A 14,710-nucleotide genomic window follows, 5' to 3' on the forward strand; every position below is an offset into this window, starting at 1 on the left:
CAGAGATGGCCTAAGAGAAAAGGCTGAGAGCAGTTGTGCAAAAGAGCTAAGGGAATCCTGACCACACCAAGAGCTGGGGTCCCCAGGCAGTTGGTGGTGTGGTGTGGGGAAGGTGCAAGTGGGTTGCAGTAAGACAAAGAATATGTCTGAAGAGACAAGGATGAAAGGACTGGGGAGGGGGACTCTTGGTCTGTACCAAGAGTTGTGTTCTCCAGTGAGTGGAGTTGAGGAGGGAGGAGGGGCACCCGTCAGCAGGATGCTGCAGGGCTGGGGGGCAAGATAGATGAGACTGCAAAGGAGGACAGGGAGAAGAGTGAATTGCCTTCCCGAGTTCCAACTCAATGTGGCCACTGGGAGTCATAGGTGGAAGGTGTTTCTAGTTATTGGTGGCTGTTTTAGTTTAGAGTTTCTATTGCTGAGATGAGACACCATGATCAAAAAGCAAGTTGGGGAGGAAGAGGCTTATTTGGCTTGTACTTATGCATTGCTGTTCGTCACCAAAGGAAGTCAGGACAGAACTTGGAGGCAGGAGCTGATACAGAGGCCATGGAGAGATGCTGCTTACTGGCTTGTTCCTCACAGCTTCTTCAGTCTGCATTATTATAGAACCCAGGACCACCAGCCCAGGATGGCACCACCCACCATGGGCTGGGCCCTCCCTCATCAACCACTAATTAAGAAAATGCCTTTATGATCTTATGGAGGCATTTTTTTCAGTTGAGGTTCCCTTCTTTCAGATGACTCTAGCTTGTGTCAAGTTGATGTAAACTAGCCAGGACAGTGGCTGAAACAAAGGAATTTGGATGGATTGGAAGGTTGGTTGAACAGTTCATTTGAGTCCCCAAGGAGTGGAGGTAGGGTGAGTAGAGGGGCACCTGCAGGCAGGCTGCTACAAGACTTGGGATGAAACAGGGGAGATTGTAATGGAGAACAGGAAGGAGAGTGAAAATTGCCCGAGTCCCAGCCTGGTGTTGCCACTGGGAGTCCCAGACAGACAGTGTTTCTAGGTAGACATGGCTGACATAAAGGAATAGGAATAGGCTAGCTCTGGTTATTTGATGTAGGTACTTAGAGCTATAAATTTCCCTTGTAGGACTGCTTTCAATGTGTCTTAGAGGTTTTTGTTTGTTGTGTTCTCATTTTAATTTAGTTCCAGGAAGACTTTTTTATTTCTTTCTTGATTTATTCCTTAACCCATTCATTATCAGTAATTGGTTGTTTAATATTCATGAGTTTATGTATTTATTAGAAGGTTTTTGTTTTGTTTTGCTGTCAATTTTAAGTTTAATTGCATTGTGGTTAGATAAGATAGACAGAGTGGGTTCAGTCTTTTTGAATTTATAAAGATTTATTTTTGTCCCAGGATGTGGTCTATTTTAGAGAAAATTTTGTATGTTGCTGAGTATTCTTGTGTATTCTATGTATATTCTTTGGTGCTTGGGTAGAATATTCTGTAGATACCTGCTATTCTCATTTGATGTATGATGTCAATTAATTCTGATGTTTTTCTGTTTATTTTTTGCCTAGATGATGTGTCTATTGGAGAAAGTTGGTTTTGAAATCACCTACTACTAATGGATTGATGTTAATATTTTTCACATCACTTTGTCTCCTCATTTTTTGTACTTGGATAATTATATTTCAAGGTGGTAAGAACATATATGAGACATCCAAGGATAGATCTAGTTTTCTTATCTCTCTATTAGCTTATCCAATCTTTATAATTATTATGAATGAAAATAAACTAATATGAGGAAATTTAAAAACTTGATATCATATATGATGAAAACATTTTCAAGCATTGTATAGTTGAGTTCTATTCCAAATGTACATCACCACAGTCTAGTGCTCTAATGGTTAAGTTGATCTGTACAGTGTTAGATTTAGGGTCACAGTGAATTATGAGCTTTAAACAGGACAAAAATGTTGATATTTCCAAGCAAACAGGTACAGCAGTTAAGGATTTTTCATTACAAGTTGAGCCATCTCGGCAGGTTTTCAAGATTAGGGCATCAATAAAATTGTGTACAAAGCTATAAAAAATGGCCCTTTAGAGATACACCCTTTTCCAGAAATCAATTTTGCCCACAGCATGCCTCTAAATCATATTATAAAAGATAAAATCCCAAGATTTGAAGGGAACAAAGGAGGGCATCTATTCAACTAATCGGTCTGCTGATAGGACCATGCACAATCCTATTTGAAATATGATATTATTTTGTTTCGTAAGACTCCCAGTAAAAGAGAAAAATAGAATTTCTTAGAATTCCCAATTAATGTTGAACTGTCTATGAGGTAGAAAACCTTTCACTCTGTCTTGTTGGTTGGCTGTCCTTACTTCCGTTTCCTTCCCCTTCTCTTTACCATACTGAAGTGTTGGCTCACAAAGAAATGGTATTGGGAAGTTGGTTTTGGGGAACTAATCAGCCTGTGAAAATTGCTGGTTTCATTATGAGATCTATGCTGTAACAAAAGGGACTCTCAATGCCTTCATAGGAAGATGCATGAAAAGGGTGATTTCAAATGTGGAAGACTCCTTATTAGAGTCTGACCATGCGGAAGCCCTAAATTCAGAATTCCAGCCTCCAAAATTCTGAGATAGAAATATTATGGGCTGTTTTTAAAGTGGCTCAGCCTACGGGTATGTGTTACAGCAGCCAAAGTGGACTATAACAAATGCCCTTAATGTCTTTGAAGAAGAACGTTATATTTGTCCACAGACTTTTGTTTCCCTCCTGAATAAGCACAGTTTTCTAATATTTCCTTGTAGATGTCATTTTCCTGTAGATATTCTTTAAACACTTTTGTGTTTGGAATAAATCATTTCTAAATTTCATGCATTATTGATTCTCTGTGAAGCTCAGAATAGTGTATCCTCCTGTGGAGGGCAAGGGTATACCTAAGGACTTGGAGAGTGTGGAGCCTTGACGGAGAAGGAGAAAAAACCAGCAAGCATGGTTTTTCATTTTTATTTTTTAGACCCCTTCCATTCTCACATTGTGGTTTTTTGGAATACCTTGTTTGCTGCCCATAGACATAAGGGTAAAATGCAATGTTGGGACTGGACAGAAGAATGTGGCCTGAGGTGGAAAACAGAACAGTAGGCATTTCATTCCCTCTGCCTTATTTGCTCAGGGTCATCAGGGACAACATGAGCTATACCAAACTGTGTGCTTTTAGTAAGGCAGTGATAGCTCCTTCTCCGTGAAGTCCCTGCGAGCTAATAATTTCTGGATACACTGAGAAGCCTATGCCCTTATTCTCTGTTTTATGCAAAACACATAATACTGTTCATGAACTTTGTTACAAGACTGTGATTTAGACCCATGCTTGAAGGCCATCTGGCCTCAGTGTAGGGTTTATGTTTATGCCTCTGCATAACTTTAACTTACATTGAATAAAAATATAGTTGAATTGCAAAAAACTTGTCCTCTTAATCCATTCAGACTCACATTGAATGAAAATATGGGTACAGAGTGACTTCTGGGTGAAAAAGTCATAAATGGACAAGGCGATGAATTATTGCTGACATGTTGGAGATAAGCTTAAAGAAGAAAAAAATTTATTGTGAAAAAGTCATTTAATTCATAACAGAGAAAAGGGGAACAAAATGCAGAACAAAGTTCAGACCTGCAGTGAGCAAAGGAGGCGTGAGCAGGACAGTCTATAAAAGCTCTTCAGCACATTCCGGTCCTGACTTGCCCCATTATAATTTGACTGTGAATTGACCGCCATGAGCTTTTGTGTTTTAACACTTGGTCCCCAGCTGGTGCTCCTGTTTTGGGAGACTGTAGACAAGGCGAGTCTAATCCATTTGGTCATGTACTGGAAATGGACTGACAGCCTTCCTTTTGGAGTCTAAACTTTGTAAGTTCATGGGTGAGCTCAAGGAAGATCAAGCTTACAGAAGTGTCTGCCTCTACCAATGTAACCTGAGACCATGGCTAGACTTGGGGTGACCAATGCCTGTCTTCACAATCTGCTTGTGTGTATGTGTGCAAATGGAGGCAGTTAGCCCCAAAAAGCTTATTACCCTCTGTTTTTCTTTAGGCTATGCTAAGAAGGAGATTCTGTGAAGTGAATATAGGTGGGTCTGAATTCCTGCAAGGAAACATCTTGTGGAATACTGGGGTCATGCTTCCTGGAAAAAGAAAGGGGTTTTTGTTTGAGTATAGATGATTTAATTCTGCCTAGAGTTTGGGAAGGCAACTGAGTGGTGACTTTCTTGGAACCAGTGTGTCCCATGAGACGGAGAAGAGACAGTGAAATCTTAAGCTACGTTGCCATCTTTCTACCCTCATTCTGTCGTTTGCCAGGTGGACATCTCCAGCCTGTTGGTGGTGAGCAGCTAGTGTGGTTTGGTCTGTCCTGAGGACTAAGTGTTGCGATTTCCACAACTTACTGACACTTCAGTGCCCCACCATCCCCCATTCCTCCATTTTGTATTTCAAGAGCCTCAAAATTATTTGCTTAGGATGAAAGAGAGAATCCTTGAGTCTGGGTTACTCTCTCCTTACCCTCATTCCCTAGTCCACCAGATGGGCATGTCTAGCTTGACACTGGTGAGCAGCTAGTGTGGGATTACCTGTCCTGAGGAGAAGTTAGAGTAAGTAGTGAGATTTCTTTTTTTTTTTTTTTTTTGGTTTTTTCGAGACAGGGTTTCTCTGTGTAGCTTTGCGCCTTTCCTGGAGCTCACTTGGTAGCCCAGGCTGGCCTCGAACTCACAAAGATCCGCCTGGCTCTGCCTCCCGAGTGCTGGGATTAAAGGCATGCGCCACCACGCCCGGCTTAAGAGATTTCTACACCTTATCCCCCAACCTTCTCCCAGTTTCCTCCTTTAGAACAAACCAGAAGCCCCATTCACCTGTGCAATAAATAGGTGCTGCTCTGCTCCAGCCTCATATGATTTAGAGATCACTTATAGAACTCCATAGCTGCTGTCATTGGTGGTCATCCCATGGTCCTGGCATTTCCTGTAGCTTTTATGCCACCAAAGTCAGCATCATGTGGGAGAATCTTCCATATTACCAAGTTTAACTGCCAGCAGGAGATGCATCCTTGGCAATCTCTGGATGACAACCTCTGTGCACTAACCCTGAAGAAACACTTCCCAGAAGATTTACCTCAGTGATATTTCTCTCTTACTAATCATATCTGGTTCTTCAGCCTCAGATTACCAGTATCCATTGTCCCAGTAAATTTAAGGGTACACCTTAGTGGTCCTAGTTTCTTCTATTAAGAATTATACAGCTGCTTCTTTGGTCCCATATGACCAGAACCATAGATCACGTGAAAGGCCCTGGTAGAGCCTTTAAGGGACTTTCAAATTTCTCTCTGAACTTTCACAAGCCAGGCCTACTGGTACATTTTCAGACACACCTAACAGGCAGCCCATGGGTTTGCCTCTGGTACTCACCACATTCCTTTCTAGCTCCCAGATAAGCAGGCTAGAGTCCTTTAGAGGGATACAACCACAGTTTAAGTGAGCTTCACATCTGTGACTTAGCCTCACATCCAGTGTCATCCATCAGACTGGAGATGACCAGAGCCAATCTTCTACAAGGCCAGCAGAGAGCTCTGTATAAACAATAAGGGGGTCGAGTGTGTGTAGGCTGGCAAAGGAGTGTCTTTGTGAAGAGGTCATTTGTTGTCTGTCCTGCAGTCCAGCTAATGAAGACTCCTTGTCTGCCACCTCGGCCCTTGCCTCAGAGTTCACATATGGTGTGCTGGCTAGTTTTATGTCCATTTGACACAAGCTTTAGTCATCAGAGAAGAGGGAGCCTCAACTGAGGAAATGCCTCCATAAGATAGGGCTGCAGGCAAGACTAAATTAGCGATTGATGAGGGAGGGTCCGGTCCACTGTGGGTGGTGCCATCCTTGGGATGTGGTCCTGGGTTCTATAAGAAATTGGGCTGAGCAAGTCATGGAGAGCAAGCCAGTAAGCAGCACTCCTCCATGGCCTCTGCATCAGCTCCTGCCTCCAGGTTTCTGCCTTGTTGGAGTTCCTGTCCTGACTTCCTTCATTGATGGACTATGATATAGAAATGTAAGCCAAATAGACCCTTTCCTACCCATTGCTTTTGGTAATGATCTTTCATCATGGCACTTGTACCCTGATTAAGACAGATGGTGACAACTCCTTGAGGCAGAACATTTTTACCCCTCCTCTTGAAAGCTCCAAGGAAAAGCAGAGGCAAGCCTCTAGCAGCCACGTAGCTTCTAGAAAACCAGACAAAGCCCCCAGTGATGCCTGTGCCAAATGAAGCTTTCCCATGCAGAGACAGAACTGCCCTCATACCTCAGTCATAGCCTCCATTTGAATTTGAGCAAGTCGGAAAATTTTAAGACCACTTCAGGTTCTGCTTACATGCTGTAAGAGCTTGGGAAACATACAAGGGAACTGAGCAAGTCTTCCCTTCCAGCAGCCAGCCTGCTCCCAGCTGCCTCTGCTTAGCTATTCACAGCTTAGAGGGCAGGTAGAAGGTGAGGAAGCTGTTGTACAGAGTGTTTGTTTCAATGGATCTTTTTCCAGTGTACTGAGTGGGAACTCTTGGTTTTTTGTTTGTTTGTTTTTGCTTTTTGTTTTTTTTTTCAGTGTGGTTTGTTCTGTCTCTTTACTTTGGAGTGGCAGCCAAAGCCATGTCCTGGTTATTAAAAGAGAAATTTCATTTTAAGCATCAAAACTTAAAAGCACTCTGATCTGTCATAGCCCACGCCCCTACTGTCTCTGTTCCCAGTGAGGTGGGGACTAACTGGGTTTCCTACTATGTTAATCTGTGGTTGGAGTGTCTTCTCCCTTGATAGGGGCTATGGGGTACTGGCTAAGTCACGACCACTTCAAAGTCCTTCTCCATGAATTTCAGTCAGGCAAATGACCTTGAGTTGAAGTTTTCTTAAATCCTTGACCAGAGATCCCAAGAAATGTAAGTGGGATGTTGGTCGTTGTCTAGTGGAATGCTGAGTTCATTCTCTGGCTCAAACAAGGACATGAGCACTTGAGAAAGGCAGAAGAACAAGCCACCAAGAAGAGAAAAGGACCAGCTTTATACATTTGGCATGGAAGATGCCTAAGGCTGAAAGTCCCTTAAACAGATGTTGGCTTGGGTGTTTTTTAAATATGGGTGTTTCATAGTTTATTCTCTTTCCCTATTGGTCCTGTCTATATCCTCGCCCCTGTGTATTCCTGAAATTTCTCCTTTCAGAGTCTTTTGGGAACAAGAATCCACCATTCCAGGGAGGCTGCCTTAGGTTTTTTTGTTTGTTTGTTTTGTGTCCACCTACATTCAACTAACCTCAATTCAGGTTGGGCCCCATAAACACTGTCTTCTTACTTGGACTTCTTTGTCACTTCCTGAAAGAAGAAAAACCCTAGGATGGCAGAGACTGTGTTTCTATTTGCTTGTGATGATGTAACAGTGTGAATGCCATATGCCAGACAATGACTCAGAGTCACAGGTATGTATGAACAGTTGTTGATGAAAGTTCAATGAAACTCACATCATGGTGACAAGATTTCCAAAATCACCTTTACAGAATAGACCTAAATGTGTATAATAAGTCAAAGTTCTCTAAAGGAACAGGTGACTCTGTGTGTGTGTGTGTGTGTGTGTGTGTGTGTGTGTGTGTGTGTGTGTATGTGCGTATATGTGTGTGTCTATGACTTATCAGAGTAGCTTATAGGCTGTGGTCTGAGTAGTCCAGCAATAGATTTCTCCTGACAGAAAGGTCAAAGATCCTATAGTTGTTCAGTTTGTGAGAATGGATGACTCAGCAGTGATAATCAGATGTTAGCATCTCTGGGACGTCCTAGAGATCTGCTGGTCTCAGTCTATGTTGGAATCCCAAAGAAGGAAGCTCTAACTCCAGTGGAGTGCTAAGTCAGGGACTTTCCAGTGATAGCGAGGGCAAGCAGCCAAAATGCAAAAGCTAGCTTCTTCCATGTCCTTTATGTAGGCTGTCACCAGAAAGTGTGTCCCAGATTTAGGTTGGGTCTTCAAGTGATCCAGTCAAGAAAATTCAGCCAGGCGTGGTGGTACACACCTTTAATTCCAACACTCAGAAGGCAGAGACAGGTGGATCTTGGCTAGCCTGATCTTCAAAGTTCAAGGACAGCTAGGGCTATACAAAGAAACGATGTCTTGAAAACAAAACAATAACAACAAAAAGAAAAGCCTTCATAGGCCTGTCCAGCTCCTTTGTTTTTAGTTAATTCCAGATGTAGTAAAGTTGACAATCAAGATTAGCCATTGCGTGTCCAACACTTGTCAGTTTAACACACAATCACATCTCATGATGTCATGTTTAATTCCCAAACGGAAACATCCCTAGAAAGATATTCTTTTAGTGCCTCCTAACTTAAATCTGAAAACCACTGATATTATCCAAATTGATGTTGTGGTACATGATAAAGAAATAGAGGAAAGATAAATGCAGACATCCTTAAAGTATGTCTATATATGAACAAACACCTTTGTAATAAAATAGGATAGAAACACTCTTGTCAGTTGTAACTTACATTTCTGCAACTAGTCACGTGGCCTTTGTTGGTACTTACAACTACATTCTTCTACCCAATCTATACTTGACTTCAGCTAGAATATCAGCAGGGGTTCCTGGAGGCATGACCCTTTTGTTTTCTGATAGGAGTGTTCCCCTATCTGCACCTAAAATTTCTAAATTAGCAGAATTTAAGTTCAAAGGATCAGGGAACAAAAAATTTCCTAGTGGATCAGTAGGGGTGACAGAGAGCAGAACCGCTCCCATTTCCACATCTTGATTACTGAGCCTGTGAATTTATGGGATGTGCCATATACTGGATGCTGATTCAAAGCATATTCTGCTTTCTAGGGAACCCTGCCCAACGCCTCCAGGCTTCTGCTGTCTAATTGGCTCTGTAACCCTGTCTTCAAAAGACAATTCCATCATGGTAACAAGCCAGCTGATGAAAGATTGGAGAGAGCATGGTAAGATCAGTGGATTCCATGTGCATGGGCCTGCTGGGGCACTTCTTTGCCTGTGAGGTCCTTGGTCAGAAGCAAAGCTGTGTGGAATACAATGGCAGTGGATAAGGAATACTGAAAGTTCATGGAAGGTAGTTTTGGCAGAAGCACTATGTTCAGGAAAGGCAAATTCACAACCAGAATAAACATCCATTCCAGTAAGGGCATGGTGTTTCCCTTTGTGCGAAGGATTTGGTCCAGTGTAGTCAACCAACCATCAAGCCACTAACTGGTCATCCTGAGTTATGGCAGCATTTTAGGGGCTCGATATTGTTTTATGCTGTGAACAGATTTAGCACTTAGCAGTAGTAGTGGCCATGCCTGCTTTGGCAAGTTAATGTCCATGTTGTCATGCCCATGCTTAACCTCTATCTCTGCCATCATGGCATGGGCACACTGGGTGATGTCAGAAATGGCTGGGGAAAGAAGCTGACTCTCCAAAGAATGGGGCATCTTATCTACTTGGTTAATACACCCCTCCTCGTCTGAAGCCACTTTTTGATGAGTATTTACATAGGACACAAGTATCTCCACATCCTTGTCCACATACTTCTTCTCCAGATATCTTTCTCACCAATTCTCCAACAATGCCCTTTCCAAGTTCCTGGACACCCAAGTAATCCACTGACTGCAGAGCATGAATCAGTAAATAGCACATATATCCATTTATCATTCTAAGCAAAATGTAAGACCATGTATACCGACCAAAATTCTGCACACTAAAGATTTCCATTCACTGGTGTCTTTTACGATTGTCCTAGAACAGGACTCTAATGATGCAGCTGCCCACTTCTGGGTGGTGACTAAAGAATGTATAGAACTATCAGTAAACTGAGCCCTAGCGTTCCCTTCCTCAATCAGTGGCTCATAGGACACACCCAATGAAGCTATAGATGAAGCTTGTTAACAGAAGGTATTATAACATGAGTAGAAACTGTTACATTTGGACAACTTCTTCATGTAACTTGCTTATGTCCCTAGAACCTGCTCTAGGACAACCAGGTATTATTACTTTCATATGATAATAGATTGCTGCTGTACACATCCGCTCTTGGGCTTGATGGGTCAGATAAAACTCAGATCAGGATGGGCAGCTCAGGTTGCATGGTAACTTGGTGGCCTATTGTCAAACATTTAGTTTTCCACCAAGGCCCAATAGCAGGCCAAGAGCTGTCTCTCAAAGGGAGAATAGTTGTCAGATGATGGCAGAGTTTTGCTCCAAAGTCCCAAGAGGATCCTCTGGGATTCACCTATAGTGGTTTGACCAAGGCACCAGACAGCATCCCTATCTCCTATTGACACCTCAAGTGCCAATGAGTTTATGGGATCATATGGTTCAAGTGGTAGAGCAGCCTGCACAGCAGCCTGGACCTGTTGAAGAAATACATATTCTGGTCTTTTGCCCTGATTTGGGCATTAGCAATCTATTTTGAGTGTTTTCCTATTCTGGAAATGTATACTGAACAGTCACTTTCATTCAGAGAGTAGCAGGTAAAGGGACAGTCACCCTTAAAATAAGAGGCTTTTATCTTGGAGTTGTTCCCATGCTTCATTCAGTGACTTTAAGCATGAGCTGGTGGCAATGCATTATTACTTTAAACGTTCCTCAAGGCATCATTGTTTGAACCATTTAGCATTAACATGTTGTTACAGAAATGGGGATTTGTATTACAATAAGAATTTACTTATTCCTTTATTTTAGTGTCCATGTTCATAAATTATTTGAATTTATAAATGCCATTGAAAAGTTTGAGAGAAAGTATCTTCAGTGAATGAATTCTCTCTGTCTAGGTTATCTCATATTAAGTTAAACAAAATCTTTATTATCCTTTTGGTTTTGTTTGACTAGAGAGGCTCCTATGGCCCTTGTTACTTTTCCTGCCTCTGAGACAGATGTACTATGTTCAGTGTAACATATTATTTTATGTGAGTATATCCTTAACATACAAATCCTGGGGGCTGGGGGGAGAGCCTGTGTAAGAAAGCTGTGAACTTACTGTGAATTATAGGTGTGGCAAGAGTGTAGAATGTTTTTCTCACAGGGAATGAAGGGGATGCCCTGGTAAGGACACACTGTCTCTGTGAGAAAGGCAAAGGCCTGGGAGGAATTGTTTTAGTTCCTTTTCAGATGACCAAAGATGGTAAGATGTAACCAAGATGTAAGCAAGGGCTCCACTTGTATTTGCTGAAGCTAATGGTGAGCATCACCTCATGTTTTGCTTTCATTCATGATAAAAATGAGAAGGGCTTTGAGCCCAAATACCTGGAGTACCCTGGTACCCTACCAAGGTCTTTGGCACATCCTTTGCTCCACAGAAACGTAAATGGGGCAGGTGGACAAGTGGCACCCAGCATGGGGCTTGAATAGCAGGGTAGAGATTCCCCCAAATATGGAAATCCTACCTAGGTTGAGTACCAAGGTAGTCAGGGAAGCCAAGATGGGGCAAAATTGCCATGAAAGTGCAGAAGTTAAGCTTGAGAATTATCTTAAATTGTTAAGGGCTTTGCTTAAGACTTTTGGAGTATGATCCTCTGGGGCAAACTTACTCCAAAGAAATACATTAAAGTCTGTTATTGGCTCCACAAAGGACATTAAGGGAAAAATACTGGATAGAGGTGGTGGGACTTTCAGACACACTCGCCACAAGGGAGAGGTCATTCCCTGCACATTTGGTCTCTTGGTGATTCGATGTCTTTATGTCTGCAGAGGCTCCCCTCCTCAGCAGCCTCAGAGTTGGAGACACCACTAATGAAAGTAAAACCGAGAAAAGAAGCAAGGTATCTAGGAAACAGAAAATGGAGGAGCTTGAGCTGAAATCAGATGAGAGTTTGCTGAGGAGTACTTTGAGATTCCACCCAAAGAAAATACTGCTGTTAAGATGATTTCTGTATTTGCTACAGGGATCAGAGCAGCTTACAGGGAAAGGAGATTGGATGAGAATGGAGAGGCAACTCTGGTATGATGACTTAGAAATAAATCGAGTCCATTTTTGTTGCACTACAGCTTGGGAAAAATTACTGCACCAAAAAAGATCCATCTTCCCTTAGCAAGATTAGGCAGGGCAATTCAGAACCTTATGTGGACTTTGTGGCTAAACTGTCTGAAAAAAATATAAGGAAAACTGTATCTCAAGCCAAACTCAGTGATATGTTCATAAATATTCTTGAAGCATTATTCTAATTAGTCTTAACAATAAAAGACCTAAGTCAGATAATGAGAGTGGGAGCTGAAAGATCAGAGAAGCAAAGCAGCCAGCTGCCAGAAACTTCTTACCTCTATGAAATCTCAGAATGAATGGGCAGTCTTGTCTCTACAAATCCTCAGACTGAATGGAGGATCGTGTCTCTATGAATCCTCAGATTGAATAGGCCCAAGACCCTGTCTTCGCCCACCTTGTATTCCTGTTTCCACCTCCCTAGTGCTGGGATCAAAGGTATGCACCACCACCACCCGGCTCTGTTTCTCTTTTAGACTGGGTCAATCTCATGTCGTCCAGAGTGGCCTTGAACTCCTGTTCTTCCTGCTTCTAAGTGCTGGGATTAAATATGTGTGCCACCACTGCCCAGCCTCTATGGTTAACTAGTGACTAGCTCTGCCCTCTGATCTCTAGGCAAACATTATTTGTCAGAACACAAACAAAATATCATACCACATATTCTGGCTTTTGATAATGCTGATTCAGAATGTCAAAGGGTTATGCACCCTCTATGGGCTGCAGGGAGATCTCTGGAAGAAGATATCAGGGCCTGCACAGATATGGGTTCCCCCACTTATAATGCACTTGTCTTAGGGTTAGGGTTTCAATTGTTATGAAGAGACACCATGACCACAGCAACTCTTGTAAAGGGTTAATTGGGTGGCCACCACACTTAATTGGGTGGCCTGAAGTTCAGAGGTTCAGTCCATTCATCCCAGAGGTACAACTACTTCTTCCCAATAGGATCCCCATGGGTACTGCTGGAAGAGGACCAAAGTTCAGAGGTTCATCCCATCATGGTAGGATATGGCAGCATGCAGGCAGACATGGTGCAGGAAGAGCTGAGAGAGGAGAAGGAGCTGCATCTTAATCAGCAGGCAACAGGAAGTGATCTGACACATGGGGCGTGGCTTGAGCATATATAAAACCTCAAACCCACCCCTACAGTGACACACTTCCTCCAACATGGCCACACCTACTCCAACAAAGCACACCTAATAGTGCCACTCCCTATGAGCTTATGGGGGCCAATTGCTTTCAAACCACCACAGCACTGTTCTAGTTGCTGTTTTCAACCAGAAAGAAAAACAAATACAATTCTTTAATTGTGGCAAAATGGGTCACATAAAAACAGATTGGAGAGAGAGAGAGAGAGAGAGAGAGAGAGAGAGAGAGAGAGAGAGAGAGAGAGAGAGAATAATGTAAAAAAGCACCAAGATCTGGCCTCCACTGTAAAAAAGGAAGGCATTGGGTAATCAATGTCATTCTAAATTTGATAAACAAGGCAAGCCTCTAACTGATCTAGAAAACTTGTTGACAGGTCCCTTCCAAAGGACCTGGCCAACAGTGCAGGGAAATCAACAGATTTTAAATGAGGAGGTCTTGCAGTGATTTTTGGCAATACAGCTGCTGATTTAAAAATGATATAAGTTTAATTTTAACTCATGACTAAAATGTCCAAATTATACAAACTGGTATATTTGGTCCTCTTCCAGCAATACCCATGGGGATCCTATTGGAAAGAAGTAGTTGTACCCTTAAAGGGTTAAATATCCATCAAAGATTCAAATTATACAGGTCGACTTGGCATCAGTAGATAAAGTGGTCCATTTACCTGCTAAATAGAAAGAATTATGCAACTGCTTCTATTGCCTATATAAGTTCTAACACCATGCTGTACTTATGGACCAGAACTTTGGCAATACTAACACTTAAATTTGGTATAATACTTTGATTTCTGAACAGAAACCTGAGTGTAAGGTGTTGATAAAAGAATGTCAACTTCAAGATTTATTAGATGCTGGTACAACTAGGGCTCCAATGAGAAACTTCTTTTTAAACCTACAATGGACATTGAACATTAATGAATTGTTACAAGGCAACTTAATGGACCTTGTGTGTGAGAACAGCTTTTTATACTCTGATAGGAGATGATATTAGCCATTCAGCAGATGTGGTGGCCCCTCAATGGATGATACTATCATTTGCCCATAGTATCCACGACTCTTTTCAGCCACTGCCTATAAATATATATATATATATATATATAAATTTAAAATTAAATGCCCAAATACTTCCATAAAGTTCAGAAATAATAATGTAAAATGCATAAACGAAATATTTGATGTAAGTTGCTGGCTGTGTAGAAGAGCTCATTTGATTTTAAAATTCTGTTACACTATTTGGGATTAAAAAAAAACAAGTAAAGAGAACTCAGTATTTCCAAATGAATGTTTTATTTATTACATCCTAAGACAAACTGTCCCAAGTTTTCTCCAAAAAAATGTGGCACGATGCCTCCCTTTGTTCTATATTGAAGTGGGAACAGCAGACAATGGGCTTTGTGCTTCCTCCTTTCAAGGGCCTCCCATCAAGGCTTCCTGTTCCATTGTGCTTCCTGTTCATGCCGCTGTCTAATTCCTGTGACTTGCCCTTTGTTTATTGTAAATATTCTTTTTTTAGATTTTTGATAAACCCAACATCGTCTTACTATTTCACTACTGATCTCCTCC

Source organism: Peromyscus maniculatus, chromosome 20 (genome assembly GCF_049852395.1).
Source record: "Peromyscus maniculatus bairdii isolate BWxNUB_F1_BW_parent chromosome 20, HU_Pman_BW_mat_3.1, whole genome shotgun sequence".
Classification (NCBI taxonomy): Eukaryota; Metazoa; Chordata; class Mammalia; order Rodentia; family Cricetidae; genus Peromyscus; species Peromyscus maniculatus.